This window comes from Lycium ferocissimum, chromosome 3 (assembly GCF_029784015.1).
Source record: "Lycium ferocissimum isolate CSIRO_LF1 chromosome 3, AGI_CSIRO_Lferr_CH_V1, whole genome shotgun sequence".
NCBI lineage: Eukaryota > Viridiplantae > Streptophyta > Magnoliopsida > Solanales > Solanaceae > Lycium > Lycium ferocissimum.
In genome coordinates this window covers 49,019,667-49,037,093 of record NC_081344.1, presented here as the reverse complement: position 1 = coordinate 49,037,093, position 17,427 = coordinate 49,019,667, and positions in this window count along the sequence as shown.

Sequence of the window (17,427 nt, the reverse complement as noted above, 5' to 3'; positions counted from 1 at the left end):
ACTTCTACAACTTCATAAGATTATTATGCATTCATTAGCAACATAATATCTACAACACAACAACAACCAAAACATGCTAAACAAAATTGATTCTTCACCCTACACCTATGCACCTATTCGGCCAACCCTCCATATTCATGTTTTTCATGAATTTCCATATTTTCCATACATTACGACAACAACCAACACACCACATAACACAATACAACACAACACACACACACACGGCTTGCTTCTTGCAAGTCACGGCCACACACACACATACTTCCACACATGAATTTCATCCATTTCCATGCACACAACATACTCTACCATCCATAACATATAAGAAAAGAATTAAACCTTACCTTTTTCCCTTACTTCTTCACTTGGCTTGCAATAGAAGACTTGCCAAGACTTGTGTTTTCCTTGCTCCAAATACACCTTACTATGTTAAGAGCCCTTCAAGGAATGGTTTGGCTATGAAGAACAAGTTGGAAACTCTCCTCTCCTTTCTTTTTTTTTTTCCTCGGTTTTTTTTTTTTTCAAGCTTGGCCGAATGGCCTTGTTCTTTTTTTCTCTCTTTCTTTTGTTCTTGTTTCTTGAAAACTCTAGGGGAAAAATAAGATGACCAAGTCATCTTTCCACCTATATATATATATAGTCCCTTCCAATAGTAATCAACCAAATTGCCCCTAGCTTGGCTTAATTTATTTGGCCACATATTGAAGGTGGGGCCCACGGCCAAGTGGCCCCCCTTTCTTGAAAATTCTAGCATATTTCTCCTTTTTCATGAAAAATATTTTCCTTAGTTCCAAATTTGCCCCTAGCCTTTCTCCATATTTCCATGAGTCGTTTTGCAAATTTACCTTTTTACCCCTGGCCTTTCTTAATATTCCAACTTTAACATTTCCCATAAGCAACTTGTGTCACTTGCCTCGACTTACCCGAGGGTACAAAATACGGGATGTAACATCCTCCCCCCCTTTAGAACATTCGTCCTCGAATGTTGAATTGACTTTTATCGGGTGTTACCACATTTCGGGAGGTTTCCCCTTAGGGTTGTCGTACACAATCACTTAACACGTCCGTTCGGATACTTGGTAGACTTGTACTTTCTTGTTATACCATACTTCATAGGACGCCGTCTCGGTTGTCCCTTTTTTTTTTTTTTTTTTTTCTCTCTTCCTTTTCGGTTATCTTTCTTGGTTGTTCTCTATATTTGCGTCGTACTGTACCCGTCGTCGACTTGTTTTACGCCTTCTTCTATAGTTGCTCGATGTGCCAACATATCCCAAATTCTTGTTACCCTCTCATTCGCAACATTTCCAACCACTATTTAAACTTACCCTGATTCTAGGGCTGTACTATACTTGTTCCCTTTTCACCGGCCAGTCCCCCAACTCGATCTACGCAACCTCTATTACGTCTCCGGTCATCCCATATACTCTAATATCATCTAGGCTACCCTAACTTCACATTTGTCTTCTATCTCTATACTTATGAAATTTTTGGGATACTTCCCGGGTCACCCATCATGGAATTGCTCCCATTCCGGCACGCTTAACCCCGAAACGTTAACGTATTCCGGTATCTTAATGCTAATATATTTACATCCACTCCCCCGCACGGGCTTTGTCACGTAATCCAGGGCAGATTAGGGTACTAGTCACTTTCGACACGCCTTCGGAACGTACTTTTCTCTTAATTACCATTTTAGCCTTCTCGGCCCTTAATACTCATTTCTTGTCTATGCGTATAACTACCTTTTGTCCAGGATTTCTAGATTTTCATCAACACATAAAGAATGACACATGACGGTATAGAGTTTAGATCGATCACATATGTACTTTATAAAGGAATGCCGGTAGGGTACCTGTAGCTGCGTCCTGGGAGGGCTCAGGATCCTGCTGTCTCGTCAGTGCAAATATGCGGTTCTGAGGACCGCCTGTACTAGGTGCTCCTCCTCTGCCTCGACCACGACCGGCTGGGGCACAGACGTCGTCCGGGAGGGCGCACGGTCGACGACGAACCAATGGCGGATCCGGCGGGGCCGAGTCCGGTCTCTCCCGGATCCTCCGTGGCGATCACGCATCAAGTGGTCGATCGACCACGGACAAAACAAGCGCCGTGTCGAGGTAGCATTGCCCGAATGTAGCTTGCCACACCGAGTGCATCGCGGTGGGGGTGGCCTGTCCTATTCGACTCGGCTCTGTCTTTGGACCACGATGCTCGGGCACTCGATCCGGTTCGGATACCTCGGAATGCCGCGGTGCTGTCCCCTCTATATTCACTTGCGGCCCCAAAAGATGCGGCTCTTTTTCGGAGCCCCTATCCGAATCACGCTCGCCCTCCGTTCTTGGGTCTTGTTCCTCCGGGTTTTGGGCGTGGGCACGAATGCGAGCGATAGTCATCCCGTCCGGAGTGAGGCATCGTCGCGGTCTTTGGCTAAATGTGGCCCTAGCCCTCTCACTCTCACGTGCTAGTGCACACGATCCCCCATATCCGCTACCATAGGCTGGGGCGTACCTGGCTAGCGAGTCAAAACGGAGGCTGTATTCCCGAGCACTCATATTTCCTGTAAGAGAGATTCAAGAACATATCGGCTCGGGCCCGTCGAACCTCTCGGTGGTAGGTAATGTCGCAAAAATGCCTCGGTGAACTCTCGCCGGGACGGGGAGGCGCATTTGCTCCCCTCGAGGATATCCAATTATTATACCAATGGACCGCTATATCCCGCAATCTATAGGAGGCCAATTCTACTGACTCAGTCTCCGAAGCATGTATTATCTTCAGCGTCCTCAGCATTTCATCTAAAAAGCTTTGCGGGTCCTCCTCTGGCTTCGATCCATAGAACTCCGGAGGATTTAGGGAGATAAAATCACGGGCTCTGGCGCTCGCCGCCCCCGTCCCCTTGGCCGTATCTTGCCGCCGAGCTTGTGCGGCGACTAACCGGGTCGACAGGCGGATAGCTTCCGTTCTGCCGGCCCGCGGCCGCCGGCGGTGCCGGAGCTCTACCCTCGCTCTCGCGACACGGGGAAGCGAGGAGAAGCCTCGTTGTGAGACTCGCCCTTCTTCTACCTCCGCCGGTGGCTCCCGTTCAACTCTTTTCCCGGCCACCCTCTTGCCCTTCCGGCCACCGTAGCTTTTCTCGTCACCGGCATTGCTGAAACCATAACGCAGGATTAAGAAAGAATATAGGAATCCGGTAACATAGCTCTATCGCACGATCTGGAATACAAAGAAGGTCATATTTCCTAAATGCCCTGTAGCCTCCCGTTTATAAGTGTGGCGCGCTACACACCCATAAACGAGGACTCTACTGGACACGGCTCGTAGACAAACCCTAGGACCGACCGCTCTGATACCACTTCTGTCACGACCCAACTAGGGGCCGCGACGAGTACCCGATACTTGTACCGGGCACCCCCTGTCATACGTCTTATTCTTATTACTAAGTGGGCCGTATAAACACTGGCATTTTTTTTCCTTAACAACATCGCCGATAATAGCATACATATACACGAGTAGTAGTGATCAACAGACCGACATATCACACGGTGACAAAGACAACTAGGTGTGAAACATCTACCATACATATCTCGTCTACGAGCCTCTATACACGATACATATAGTTACAAGTAACTGACTTTGCTGTGTCCAAATATATACACAAAAGTAGTACCCAAAATAGAAGCTCTGGAACAACTGGAGCGCCTCTCGATGCACAGCTGGAGAAGCTCCTAGGAGTCGAGCCCGTCAACATCCGTCTGCTGCGTGGCATGAGACGCGGCCCCCAAGAAAAAGGGGTCGGTACGAGCGATTATGTACCGAGTATGTAAGCCATGAAAAATAATACAGTGAAGCATGTAACATATGAGCAATAACAACATGTGGGGCCAAAGATCATATGACGAGATAAAAGGATAATTTGTACCTGTAAGTGCCTTTCAGGCGGATGTCATGCTTGCTTATTATATACTTTTGTTCAAAACATTTCGTGTCATATACATGTGAAAATAACAAGTCATGTCGCCGAAATACGTCGGCTCGCCCACATGTGTCCCGCGTCCGGGCATCCCGCGTCCGGGATGGAATTACGCCAGCTGACCAGGTGGCAATGCGTCTATAGCGCAACATGTATCCATTCCCCAAAATTCCCCATTTTCATATACATATCATATACATGTCATATACATATCATATAAGCAGCATGCATGAGAACCCAAAGAAAGTCATGTGTCTATCGGGGTGACGTAAGGTCGGTAGCCCCCGATTACCTTATGGAATAACCACGGTCGCTTCGTCTCACCTTGAAGGAACAATCATCATAAGGCGAGACTATCAATGAATAGCAACACCACAGAAAACATAAGGCAAGATTATAAAGTTTCTATAAAAGAAGTAATGGGAACCGATATACACGTATATCGAGACTCGCGTGACAAACATAAAAACACGGTCATTATGTCCCATTGGGTCATCCACGAAGAATTCAAGGCATTTCGATTTCATTTCCAAAGGTTTCGGACGTTTGAACATCTCTTTTCCTTTAAAACACAAGTTATGGATTCAATTCTATTGAATGAAAAAGGAATAAATTTAGGTGTCGTTTCCGAGGGGTAGGACTTTTCCCGAGGGTCGGATTTCAACTTATACTAACTAGGACATGCCAAATGAAGGAGAGGTAGGCTTCACATACCTTTTACGCGTCGTTCACGTCTCCAAACTCAAGCTCTAAGTTCGCCAAAATCTACAAATTGGTCATGTTTACCAAACATGATTAGTGCCTTTAGAATTGAATTCTTAAAATAATACTTGGCTACCGAAATTTCGGCAGCACCTCCCCTATAAATACTCCATTCCACCAAGTTCAACTTGGCCAATCTCAATCAACAACAATCCGGGAATTCAACCCGGCCAAACTAACAACACAATATCAACAACCATACTAACAATTTCCATATTCAATTCAAGTGACATTATAACAACTCAATCAATATACTACTTCCTTCAAAACCTTCCAACTCCAATAAGAACATTATACTTCATATGCCAACAACACCATACTAACAACATTATCTTTCATACATACAAGAACATGATATTCAATTTAAATACTCCAACCACAAGTCTCCGACTTCTACAACTTCATAAGATTATTATGCATTCATTAGCAACATAATATCTACAACACAACAACAACCAAAACATGCTAAACAAAATTGATTCTTCACCCCTACACCTATGCACCTATTCGGCCAACCCTCCATATTCATGTTTTTCATGAATTTCCATATTTTCCATACATTACGACAACAACTAACACACAACATAACACAATACAACACAACACACACACACACGGCTTGCTTCTTGCAAGTCACGGCCACACACACACATACTTCCAACACATGAATTTCATCCATTTCCATGCACACAACATACTCTACCATCCATAACATCTAAGAAAAGAATTAAACCTTACCTTTTTCCCTTACTTCTTCACTTGGCTTGCAATTAGAAGACTTGCCAAGACTTGTGTTTTCCTTGCTCCAAATACACCTTACTATGTTAAGAGCCCTTCAAGGAATGGTTTGGCTATGAAGAACAAGTTGGAAACTCTCCCTCCTTTCCTTTCTTTTTTTTTTTCCTCGGTTTTTTTTTTCTTCAAGCTTGGCCGAATGGCCTTGTTCTTTTTTCTCTCTCTTCTCTTATTTCTTGTTTCTTGAAAACTCTAGGGGAAAATAAGATGACCAAGTCATCTTTCCACCTATATATATATATAGTCCCTTCCAATAGTAATCAACCAAATTGCCCCTAGCTTGGCTTAATTTAGTTTGGCCACATATTGCAAGTGGGGTCCATGGCCAAGTGGCCCCCCTTTCTTGAAAATTCTAGCATATTTCTCCTTTTTCATGAAAAATATTTTCCTTAGTTCCAAATTTGCCCCTAGCCTTTCTCCATATTTCCATGGGTCGTATTGCGAATTTACCTTTTTACCCCTGGCCTTTCTTAATATTCCAACTTTAACATTTCCCATAAGCAACTTGTGTCACTTGCCTCGACTTACCCGAGGGTACGAAATACGGAATGTAACATGGTGCCGCGGGAGCTGGCGGTGGAGCCACCCCACGCCGCAAATGGGCGCTCCAAATCCTCCGATACCGCGGCGTAGCAGAACTAGCCGTCGGAGGCACAATCTCTGGCTCAATCTGAGCACGAGCCCTAGTAGTCATCCGGGCTCGGCTAGTCTCACCTGCCGCTGTAGACTTGCCCTTCTGGGCAGCTGTGGCCTTCCTCGGAGGCATCGCTGAAAACATAACATTCCGTCAGAAAAGAATCATCCTAATAACACAGCTCTATCGCACGATCTAAGATCCGAAAGAAAGATGACATCCTAAATGCCCGGTAGCTTCCTGTTTATAGATGTGGTGCACAACACACCGATAAACAAGACTCTACTAGACACGGTCTGTAGACATTCCGAGGACGAACCGCTCTGATACCACTTTTGCCACGACCCAACCCCGTAGGCCGTGACTAGTGCCCGATCTGGGCACCGAAACACACCTGTCAAACGAGCCACACACGGATGGCTTATATATATATATATATATATATATATATATATATATATATATATATATATATATATATATATACGAATATCAAACACTGTCTCAAATTATATCAAACTGTCGCAAACATATTTCAAACGCAACCATGTATATAACAAAGTCGACAAGGCTATCGAATGGCACGACGGCCCAAAAACATATACAAATGCAAGCCGACAAGGGCCCGCGGCGAATGGGATCGCCCCCAAACACAACATATACAAACACACACATGTACGAATAGGCGTAACCCACATACATGTCCACGGACCTCTAAACAGACAAACGGAATCATAAGACGGGACAGGGCCCCACTGTACCCCTGAACAAATATATACAAATGCATGAACAAAATATATACATACCAAAATATAAGCTCCAGAATGAGAGGAGCACTCCAAATAGCAGAAGAGGGTGTCCTAAACAGGTGGATCACTAAGCGTGCGTCCGTACCGCGGCATGAAACGCGACCCCCCGAAGAAAGGGGGTCGGTACGAAATATGTGCGGTATGCAAAGCCGAGAAAATGTAGTATACAATTCGAGTCGAAATCGAAATAGAGGTACGTAAAGTAAATGCATTTCAAAATATCAAAATGTTACTTCAAAATATAAATCATGCATAGGGCACGAAATATGGTCGCCCGCTCGTCGATGGCGCCATAACACAAGCATAACACCGAAAGTTTCAAATCTCCGTATCCCCGTCACATATCATACACGGATATTGCCATACACGGCATAACACCAAATATAGTGGAACCCGACCCTCGAGCGAGGAGCTCGGTGAATCATAAACACAGCATAACACCGGAGTATATCATAATGCGCACGACAACAGAACCGGCCCGGGACTCGGCGAAGGATATAACAGAATGCACGAGCGGAGTCGTGAGTAATCATATGCATAAAATCATTGTCATAAATCCAAAAGATAAGTAACACCATATTTGAAATCGGAATAATAATTACAACATATTCTTTCAAAAGTTGTCGAAATTACATAAAAGGGCATCGCGGGACCCACGGACGGGTGTAGACCCGAGCTGGGCCCGCCTATGGAAAATATACTCATCCTAGATCATACAAGCTTCTACGAAAATTTCAAAGAAATCCGAGCTTTTCTGTGAAAGTTATGGGCGTTTGTAGTTTTCAAATCGTTAAAGAATAAATTCTTTTAGAAATCAAACTTTCATGCAACTTTGGTGAACTAGTAGTTCCAAGGACATAAGAATCAATATTTCATCACATCAACATATGAATATCAAGAAACAAATGCGTATCATAGACATGCTCGGATTGCGGGAATAGAGTTTCCTCGAAGTTCGTGTCATAGTCTATTTTAACTAAGGCATGCCAAGGAAAGAAGGTGGCTTTACATACCTCAAACGCTCTCCAATATGATCCAAACTCAAGCTAAATCCAACCTACGTCTCGGGCTGCCCAAGGTCTACAAATAAGCCATAAGATGCCAAACATTAGCTAGAGACATTTTGGGCATTTAATTCCAATTTCGCCCTTAATTCTACAGAAATTTGGGCGGCATTTTCCCCCCGTAAATAGGCCACCCCGAGAATTTAACTCGGCCAAATCAATCAACAACAACAACAACAACCATCCTAGCAACATCAATAACCAATCCGGAAGACAATATAACATTAATAGCTCTCTTTCACATCATTCAATAACATTCAATATATATGATTCAACGGCTTACGTTCAAGCCAACATTAACGCTTATACATTCAAATACTCATCCAAACCCATATCAACAACATTTAAAGACATTCCAATCAATTCATACAACATTTCCAACAATCCAAAAATTGTTCCAATCCACCCGAAAACAGCCCCCAAACCGAGAACCTCACTTTAACCCATTTCTCATTTCCAAATCATGATTTGCATCCACAATTCACATTCTAACAATGCTATTCTCATCAATATACAATGACATCAAATACACAATAATCTTCAAATCAGCCCATACAATTACAACATCAATCTAGAGTCATTAAAAGCTCATTTCCAACATAGAATTCATAACGACGACGACTAAAACATTAAGCGATATTAATTCGTTCATTGTCATATAATATGACCCATTTCGACCAACACTACACATATACATATATGGATGATTCTCAATCATTTTTTCACCCTACAATGATCACAACATGCTAACTAAGCTTTAATTCATAGCTTTAATACAACACAACATACACCCACTTGCACGGCTAGCACCCCTTGCACACAACTCATTTCCAACATACTATTTTTCATGATATTCATCCATTTTAACATACTACAACATGCATACAACCTTTATAACATACAAAACATAATCAAATCTTACCTTTCCTCTTCAATTCCACAATAGGCTAGGGTTTGAAATAATGAAAACTAGCGGGTTGATCACTCCAACGACACTTCCACGCTACTTAGGGACCTCAAAATAGTGGGTTAGCATCAACAAAATAATTTTTGAAGGGCTTGAAATGGGACTTGATTTTTGGGGATGTTGGCCGAGAGCCTCCCTCTCTTCACTTCTTGCTCTTTGTTTTTGTCTAAGTGTTAAATGAGATGAGAATGAGTAGTTGGTCATCTTTTAACTAATGCAAGACTTAGTCAAGGGTCCCTTGGCACACACAAGTGTTGGACCAATTAAAATTGTCCACAATTTGTGTGGGCCAACTCTCACACTTACACGGCCACACATGGAAAATGGGTGATTTTTCAACTTCCAATTTTATCACTTTTGGTCCCAAATTTTCCTAATTGTTCCATACCAATAAATTCATGCACAACTTATGTCTCGAAATAAAATCAAAGGTCAAAAATCCCGACTTTGTATGCCGGAATAGTTTTGTCCTTAACTTATCAGAATTAATCCGGATTGTTCCAATGTACCAAATACGGGTTCTAACACTTAAAGCTAATGTTTGGTGTTTAATGACGTTATTGTAGCTCTTGGAGAGCCCGAGACTTAAGTTTGGATTAGCTTAGGAAGCGAACGAGGTATGTAAAGCTTACTCTTTCCTTCTTTTGGCATGTCTTAGACGAGATTAAGGTATGACATGATTTGTGCCTTGGGGTAACTCCATTCTTAAGTACCGAGCATGTTATGATTCTTATTTGCTTCTTGATGTTGACATTCTTCATATGGTCGGACTATGGTCCTTAAGTCTTATGTGTGATTGAATTTCAAGTGTTGCAAAAAAGAATTTTGTTCTTAAAAGATCCTATGTCTATAAATGTCTGTAACTTTCATAGATAGAACCGGATTGCCTTGATATGTTTGCAAATGATTCTGTAATGTATAATGGATTTAACTTTCATGGGCGGGCCCGGATTGGTTTGATACATATCCGTGGTCCCCGAGATTTACCTTTGTATAGCCCTAACGACTTGTTTTTGAAAGAACTTAACATGATTTCCGTTTTGACTCTCGAGCGTCGACTACTTACTTATCCATTGAGTCTGTGGTGATGATTTATGTGCATATGGTTTCACACTACTCTGCTCGTGCCAGCCTCAATATGTCCTTCACTGAGTCCAGGGCCAGGACACGCATTCGTGCACCTTCCGCTGCATTGCTCACCGAGTCTCTCACTAGAGGGCCGGGACACGCTATATATATGTATATGATGATGTGATGATATGGGGATGGTGGCCAGGATGGCATATGATGATTCTATTCACCGAGTCCCTCACTAGAGGGCCGGGACACGCTATGAGTATATATATATATGATGACATGATGACATGATTTTACTTATCGAGTCCCTCATTAGAGGGCCGGGACACGCTATATGTACATGTATATGATAATTTTACTTACCGAGTCCCTCACTAGAGGGCCGGGACACGCTATATATATATATATATATATATATATGCATATGTTCATAAGTTAAGTTTCAGGGGCAAGCCCTACAGTTTTCTGGTTACTGTACTAATTTTCTGTACTCCTTATGTCAGTATGATTCTGCTTAGTGTATTTCATGCTTTACATACTCAGTACATATTCCGTACTGACCCCCTTTCTTCGGGGGCTGCGTTTCATGCCACGCAGGTACACCCAGATGAGTAGAAGATGTCCAGCCGGATTGGCGAGCTCCACTTCCTCCCGGAGTGCTGCCGAGTCAGAGTGTTTATGTTATGTTATCTTGGTTTATGTTAGAGACTTTGCAGACAGAGTCACGTGTATAATATGTCAGTTTTGTAAGAGGCTCTGTAAGCCGATATATCAATATGCATTATATTACGGATTTCATATGTTTACAGATTTCACTTGATTTGAGAAAGATGAAAAGTATGTTTCTTTTGAAAGCTTTCATTATGCATTCTTTTTATGATTTAATGGCCCAGCATGATTATGAGTATAGCAAGAGTCAGCGGGTTCGCTCGGCCCTAAGTAAGGGTCGGGTGCCCATCACACCCTATCAGGTTAGGGTGTGACAAATTGGTATCAGAGCAGTTCGTCCTAGGGTTGTCTGCAAAGTCATGTCCAGTAGAGTCCTGTTTATGGTGTGAAGCGCGCCACATTTATAAACTGGAGGCTACGGGGCATCTATGGTGGTTACTCTTCTTTCGCATCTTAGATCGTGCCATAGAGCCAAGTCATAGGAAATGAGATTCCTTACCCTACTTTTGATTGCGAAGAGAAGAATAACATCGACGAAGAAAAAGTGATTGATGATATTGGAAGTTACTAAGCACGCAGGTAAGCAAAGGTATGAAAGGTATATGTTGAATAAGGTATTGAAGTACGATCAAAATGTAAAGTTGAAAGCTAAAAAGGAAAGTAAACAGGAAAGTGCAACAGGTGCAGTTCGAGTTGGGCATACGAGGTATGTTCGTCATTTTTGTCTTGTTTATATTGGGAGCCCCGTGTGTGTTGTGATATGATATGATACATATATATATATATGTTGGCCCTGCGAGGCATTGTTGGTATTTCCTGCGCGCAGGTTTTGAGATAGTAAGAAATATAGAGGAAACTCTGCCGAAATTTTCCCAAAAATAAAGAAAGAATGAGATATAGGTTTGTAATATGTCTTGAAAGGTCGTGTCAATAGTAATGATAAGAATTGACCAAGTTGCGAGTACGACTGGCATCAAGAAAGGAGTTCCTTGCTGAAATGAGGATAATAATAACTAGAAGGTCGATATCGATATGGTAAAAAGAATTTGAAGAGGGCTTGTAATCCTAAGAAATGATTTAGAAAAGGGCTGGTAAGTCTTGATGGAGTGTTATTTAAAGTACTGATTGAATTGATAAGCAGGGATGAATTATGGCGAGCTTATAGTTAAAGGAAGTAATGGTATGATTAAGACAAGAGTATAGAGGAGAAGAATTGTGACGGATATGAATGTATTGATAGGACAACTTGTGAGATATTAAGGATAAAGTTGATCAGAAAGGGTAAAGGGTTAAGAAGTGCTATATTATAGGATTGATTAAGAATAAGACATAACGTGAATATAATGAGGATTGTTATGAAAATAGGTAAAGCCGAGTGAGGAGGTGGCCAAAGCTATGATGTGATCTATGCAATTAGAATATAAAGGCAAGTGTGAAACGGAAAAGCGAGCTATAGAACGAATAGGGAAGGCTTATCAAGTTCGGTAGGGGAAGTTTGGAATAAGGGTTATATAATAACGGAAATGATAGCGAGTCTAAGGAAAGAAAGGGTAATTGGAAAAAAGAAATAAGAAGAGAGCGAGATAACAGAGTATGAATAGACTATGACATGTGTAGCCAAGGATACGAGTATTATAAGTGACGAGACTGTGAAAGACTCGGTTATAGAAAGGATGAGGAACGAGGTAAAATGAGAGCAGAAATTCAAAGGCCGATAACCAAGTATTTATAAGTAACGAAGATCAAGGTGTGTTCCTCACCATTGGGAATCTGGAAGTCTAGGACGGAAAGTAGTCATACCCATAGGTGAAAAGCGAACATTGAGGATTGAAAAGGGCTAAAATAGTAATTGTAGAGTCAGAAGAGTAAGAGACCCTTTCTAATTCGGAAGGAGGTGTGCTCTGAGAACATTTTGGAATTTGTTAAGACTTCAATTTACTCCAGATTATGTGATAAAGGTCATGCGGTGAGGTGGATGCGATCATACTAGCATTAAAGCATCGTATTTCATCAGAGTTCCAAGATTAAGCGTGCTGGAGTGAGAGAAATTTTAGATGGGTGACCCTGGGAAGTTTTTCGAAAGTCTTACAAATTCAGACCTAAGAAGCAAATGAGAAACTAGAGTAATCTAGGGAAAATTTGAGTACGGGAGTGGGCAGGAACCTTAAGTGGTCGCGTAGAACGGGGCGGATTAGACCGGTGAAGAGAAAAAGGGGCATCACGGTCTAGAATTAGGGTGAGTTTGAATAGCGTTTGGAATTATTTTGTAAGTGAGATGGTAGTAATTATATATATAGGTATGCATATGGTATTCCATACATGGCTATATCAGCAGGTATGTGTACTCGGGCAACCAACGTTACGGTATATGGAGGGCATTAATCGGACAGGGTAACAAAGTTCAAGTAAAAAAAATATATATATATAAATGCAACAAATGTTACAAGGTAAGATGATGCTGTTTTTGCTACAGGTTGAGCTTGGAAAATACTAATGCAATGATATTTGGAAAAAGAAAGAAAGTGAGTAGATGAACGGCAAGGGGATCAAAATGTCGGAATAAAAGTGCCGCCTAATTGAGAGTGGAAATACGGACATAGGGCGAGTGTAATCGGATAATGGTATAAGTACACCCCTAAAGGGGGGAAGCGGATGCGAGAGATGCAAGTGTAAGATGTACAATATCTTGGATATGGATGCTTGGGCTACAGGTAAGATTCCTTGCTGAGACAAGTTGGTAAGATTGAAAAGCCAACCAAAGGGGTAGAAGCTAGGATGGTAATTGAGATAGTGCTGGAAATTAATTGTAGAGATCTTAAATGATATGACATTGCGAAAGGTAATACTGCGGTGCTGGATTAGAGGCTAAGATGTGGGCAATAGGGTTGATCGCTAACGATACCGCGACCTATAAGTAGTAAGAGAGAAAAATAGAAAACCTCCTATAGTAGGAAGTGAGAACATCAAAGTAGTGAATGAAGAAAAGAGAAAAGAGAGAGAAGAAAACAAGAAGAAAGAAGAGAGAAAAAAAAGAAGTAAGACAAGATAGGCTACGTGCGAATTTTAGTACGGAGAAGACATGTAAAGCAGAATGAACCAGGAGAATGAAAGGATATGGCTAAGATTGGATATATTTTATACAAGTTGTACAAGAATAGTTATGCAACCTACGAATATTTGTATGCTAAGAATGAGACCAAGCGAATACTTAATGAGAAAAGTTTGGATCCAGTAATAACAATATGGTTACGAGATTTTTGGATGCATTGACGAAAGATGTAAAGAGGGTTTAGGCTAAATTACCGAGATAGAATTAGTACTGAGGACAAACAGAACATGGCTATGGTTGAACCAAAGGCCTACCCCGATACCGGTTGTAAGGTAAGAGAGGCGAAGACAAGTAAAACATAAGGATTAGCGAAGCCACGCTAAGGTATTTCTTGAGCTAATTTGAGCACCTTCGTATATTCGCGTAAAGGTTGTAACATAATGTGTGACCGGAAAGTTGAGAACAAGATCTAAGCAAAGGGACGATAGAAGAGTTCGAATTAAAGATAAAGAAATGACACGAGACGATGTTCCTAGAATGTTACAAGTAGAGTAAAGGGGGATTATAAGATGATTTAAGCGAGATGATCAGAACTAGCTCGCTACTAAAAGAGGGTGAATTTATGCGTCAATTCTTTCAGGATGATACCGCCTGATGGCAATTAAAGCAGGGAACGGCTATTAGCAGCTCAGAGACGGTAGAAACCATATGACGACAATCGGCGTCGACACTTAGAATTCCAGATTGGCGAGTGGGTATATGTCACACCCTGATTTTACTAGGGTGTGATGGGCACCCGACCCCACATTCGGAGTCGAGCGAACCCACTGACTCTTATTACATACATAAACTCTTGGACTCTTAATCAGACAAAAATGATAAGTACAACAAATATTTTGGAAACATCGTTTGTAGTTTACAAATCGACAGAATTTGTAATCATATGAAATCTAATGCAAAATACGTAATGACACGTCGGCCGATGGAGCCGCTCACAATCGACATTCGTCCCACAACTCTGTCTGCAAAGTCTCTAACAGATAATCAGAACACATAACATGCATAGTCTGACTCGGCAGCACTCCAGGAGCAAATGGAGCTTGCCAACGCCGCTGGATCATCTCCTACAAAGCCTGCACTCATCCGGGTGTACCTGCGCGGCATGAAACGCAGCCCCCGAAGAACAGGGGGCGATGCATAATATGTACCGAGTATGTAAAGCATAAAATACGATAAACGAGAATCATAACGAACAGAGGATACGGAACATGAATGTAATAACCGGAGTATCGAAATGCTTACTCATAAAACCTAAGCAAATGCATAGCGAAACACATGCCATAGCCGGCTCCCGCCAGAGACTCGGCAAACGTAGTGGTCGCCCCCGACGCCGGCGCCACAACATATCATATCGATCGAAATGTGCACATATCATAACATATCGTATGGCCATATCATATCATATCGAGTGTGTACATGGCACATCATACACCACAACCCATGTACGTATATACACCCCCTCACACCGAGGCACGGCGAACAATGCGGTGGAATACGCGTGATAACGAGATCTGTGTGTTCGGTGAAGGAAGAATTGAGGCATCCACGAGTTGAGTAGTGAGAAACTAAATGCAATATATAAAACGTAAAGCATATACAGAGATCGGACGGAATAATCAAATGACATAACATGAAAAAAGGGTCCGGACAAGGCATAGCACATACCTTTTAAAGACCGCGGAGGATTCTTGTCAAAATAGAACTTCAGGGGTCATTTGTGTATATCAAAATATAAAACATATACGAAACTCGATAGCATAACTCAAATGGCGGACTTATAGTGAACATTTGACAATAACTAAAACATAAGTCTTTCGGATATCGAGTGGTTAGTGTCGAATAGTCTTTCTGCGCTTTCAATTCCAAAGTAGGCCATAAGACTCAATAAAATAATTATAGCAGTTATTCTTTAGAAATTAGAAAGGTAGTTAGAAGCTTTTCCTTAGTTTCCATTTAAAGGTAGTTTAAATAGGATATTAGGAAAAATTCGGACAAAAGTGAGCCCACCTCGACCAAATGAGGTGGCGTATGTAAACTACGTATGTTAAACTTCATAACGTCATCTATGGGGATTTTAAGGTGATCGGATTTCATTTGCACAAGTTACGAGGGGTTTGACAATTTTTATAATTATTCACACACTCTTCAATTCAATTCTTACTTGGATGGAAAAGGGGCGTTTTGAACGTGGATTCCGAGGAGTAGAGTTGTCCCCGAGGTCCAAATTCAATCCTAAAATATCTAAGACATGCCAAGAGAAATAATGGGAGAGCTTTACATACCTTTCTTGTCCTTTACGCTTGCCAAAATCCAAATCCCGTTTCGTCCAAAACCTACAAATGGTCACATTTACCAATTGACTATTCATAAGGCTTAAAATTTCAATCTTAACCAATACTTGTCTATAAAAATTTGGGCATCTCCCCTATATATACAACATCCCCGAGATTTAACTCGGCTCAAATATCAACAACCATACCAAACAACAATAACAATAATCATCAACGATCGATTTGAACGCATTCTAACATGAATTATCTCCTTTTCCAAATAAGACAACAACTCCCAATCCAACTTTACGCTTTCAAATCAATATCAACATTTCCATATTCATACACTAATTTAAGATCATTCAAACATAGGCCAAGAATATTCCAAGCCATATATCCAATATTCAACAATTCCATCAATTCCATATTCCACCCGAAATTCCTACATAGGCAACAAAACCATCACCATACATTTTCTACTTACAAATTCATAATCAACAACAACAATCCACACTTTAACAACTTCATTTCCATAATATCATAAAATCATTCTAAAATGACATAATCATCTACAATCAATTTCAATGCCAACTTAAACCATTTAACCTTCATTACATCATAAGGATCACAAAAACACCAACAATTATTCATAATATTTCCAGCTCCAAAATATTCCATAGAATAGCCCACACATTATTTTCCAAATTTTCCAACCAACCAATTCGCGATATAACTATTTCATAATTTTTATTTCCGTAACGAAGTCGAAATTAATACTAACAACATCAATAGCAACATCCTCCACATTCTACAAGTTAACTACATTTATTTTAATCCAAAATTCTCTTCAAATCTCATTCCATAATTCACAATGCCAACGGACGAATTTATATCGCTATTTTTCCGTTCTAATCCGTTAAAACTTTAAATAAACTTGTTAGCAATGAAAAGGAACCTTAATATTACCTCAAGTGTGCAGCCACCACGTCCACCCTCTTCTCTTTAGTTGATTTTTAGCTCAAATCGAAGGCAACGCAACGTAGAACACTTTCCTCTTCATGGGCTTCGGGATTCGGGGTTCCGATTTTGGTCAAAAATTGATTTTCTTTCTAGGATCTCCTCTATCTTTTTCTCTAGAGTTTTCTAGGTTCTCTTGGTCTGAAAATTTGAGAGAGATACCGAAAATTGTAATTAAAAAGCATGGGTAATGGGCCTGACCCGAATTGGATTCGGGTTGGGCCGGATTCTTGTTCAACTCGACCCTTCGTTTTGGTTAAAACGTTCATATCTCCTTATCCCGATGT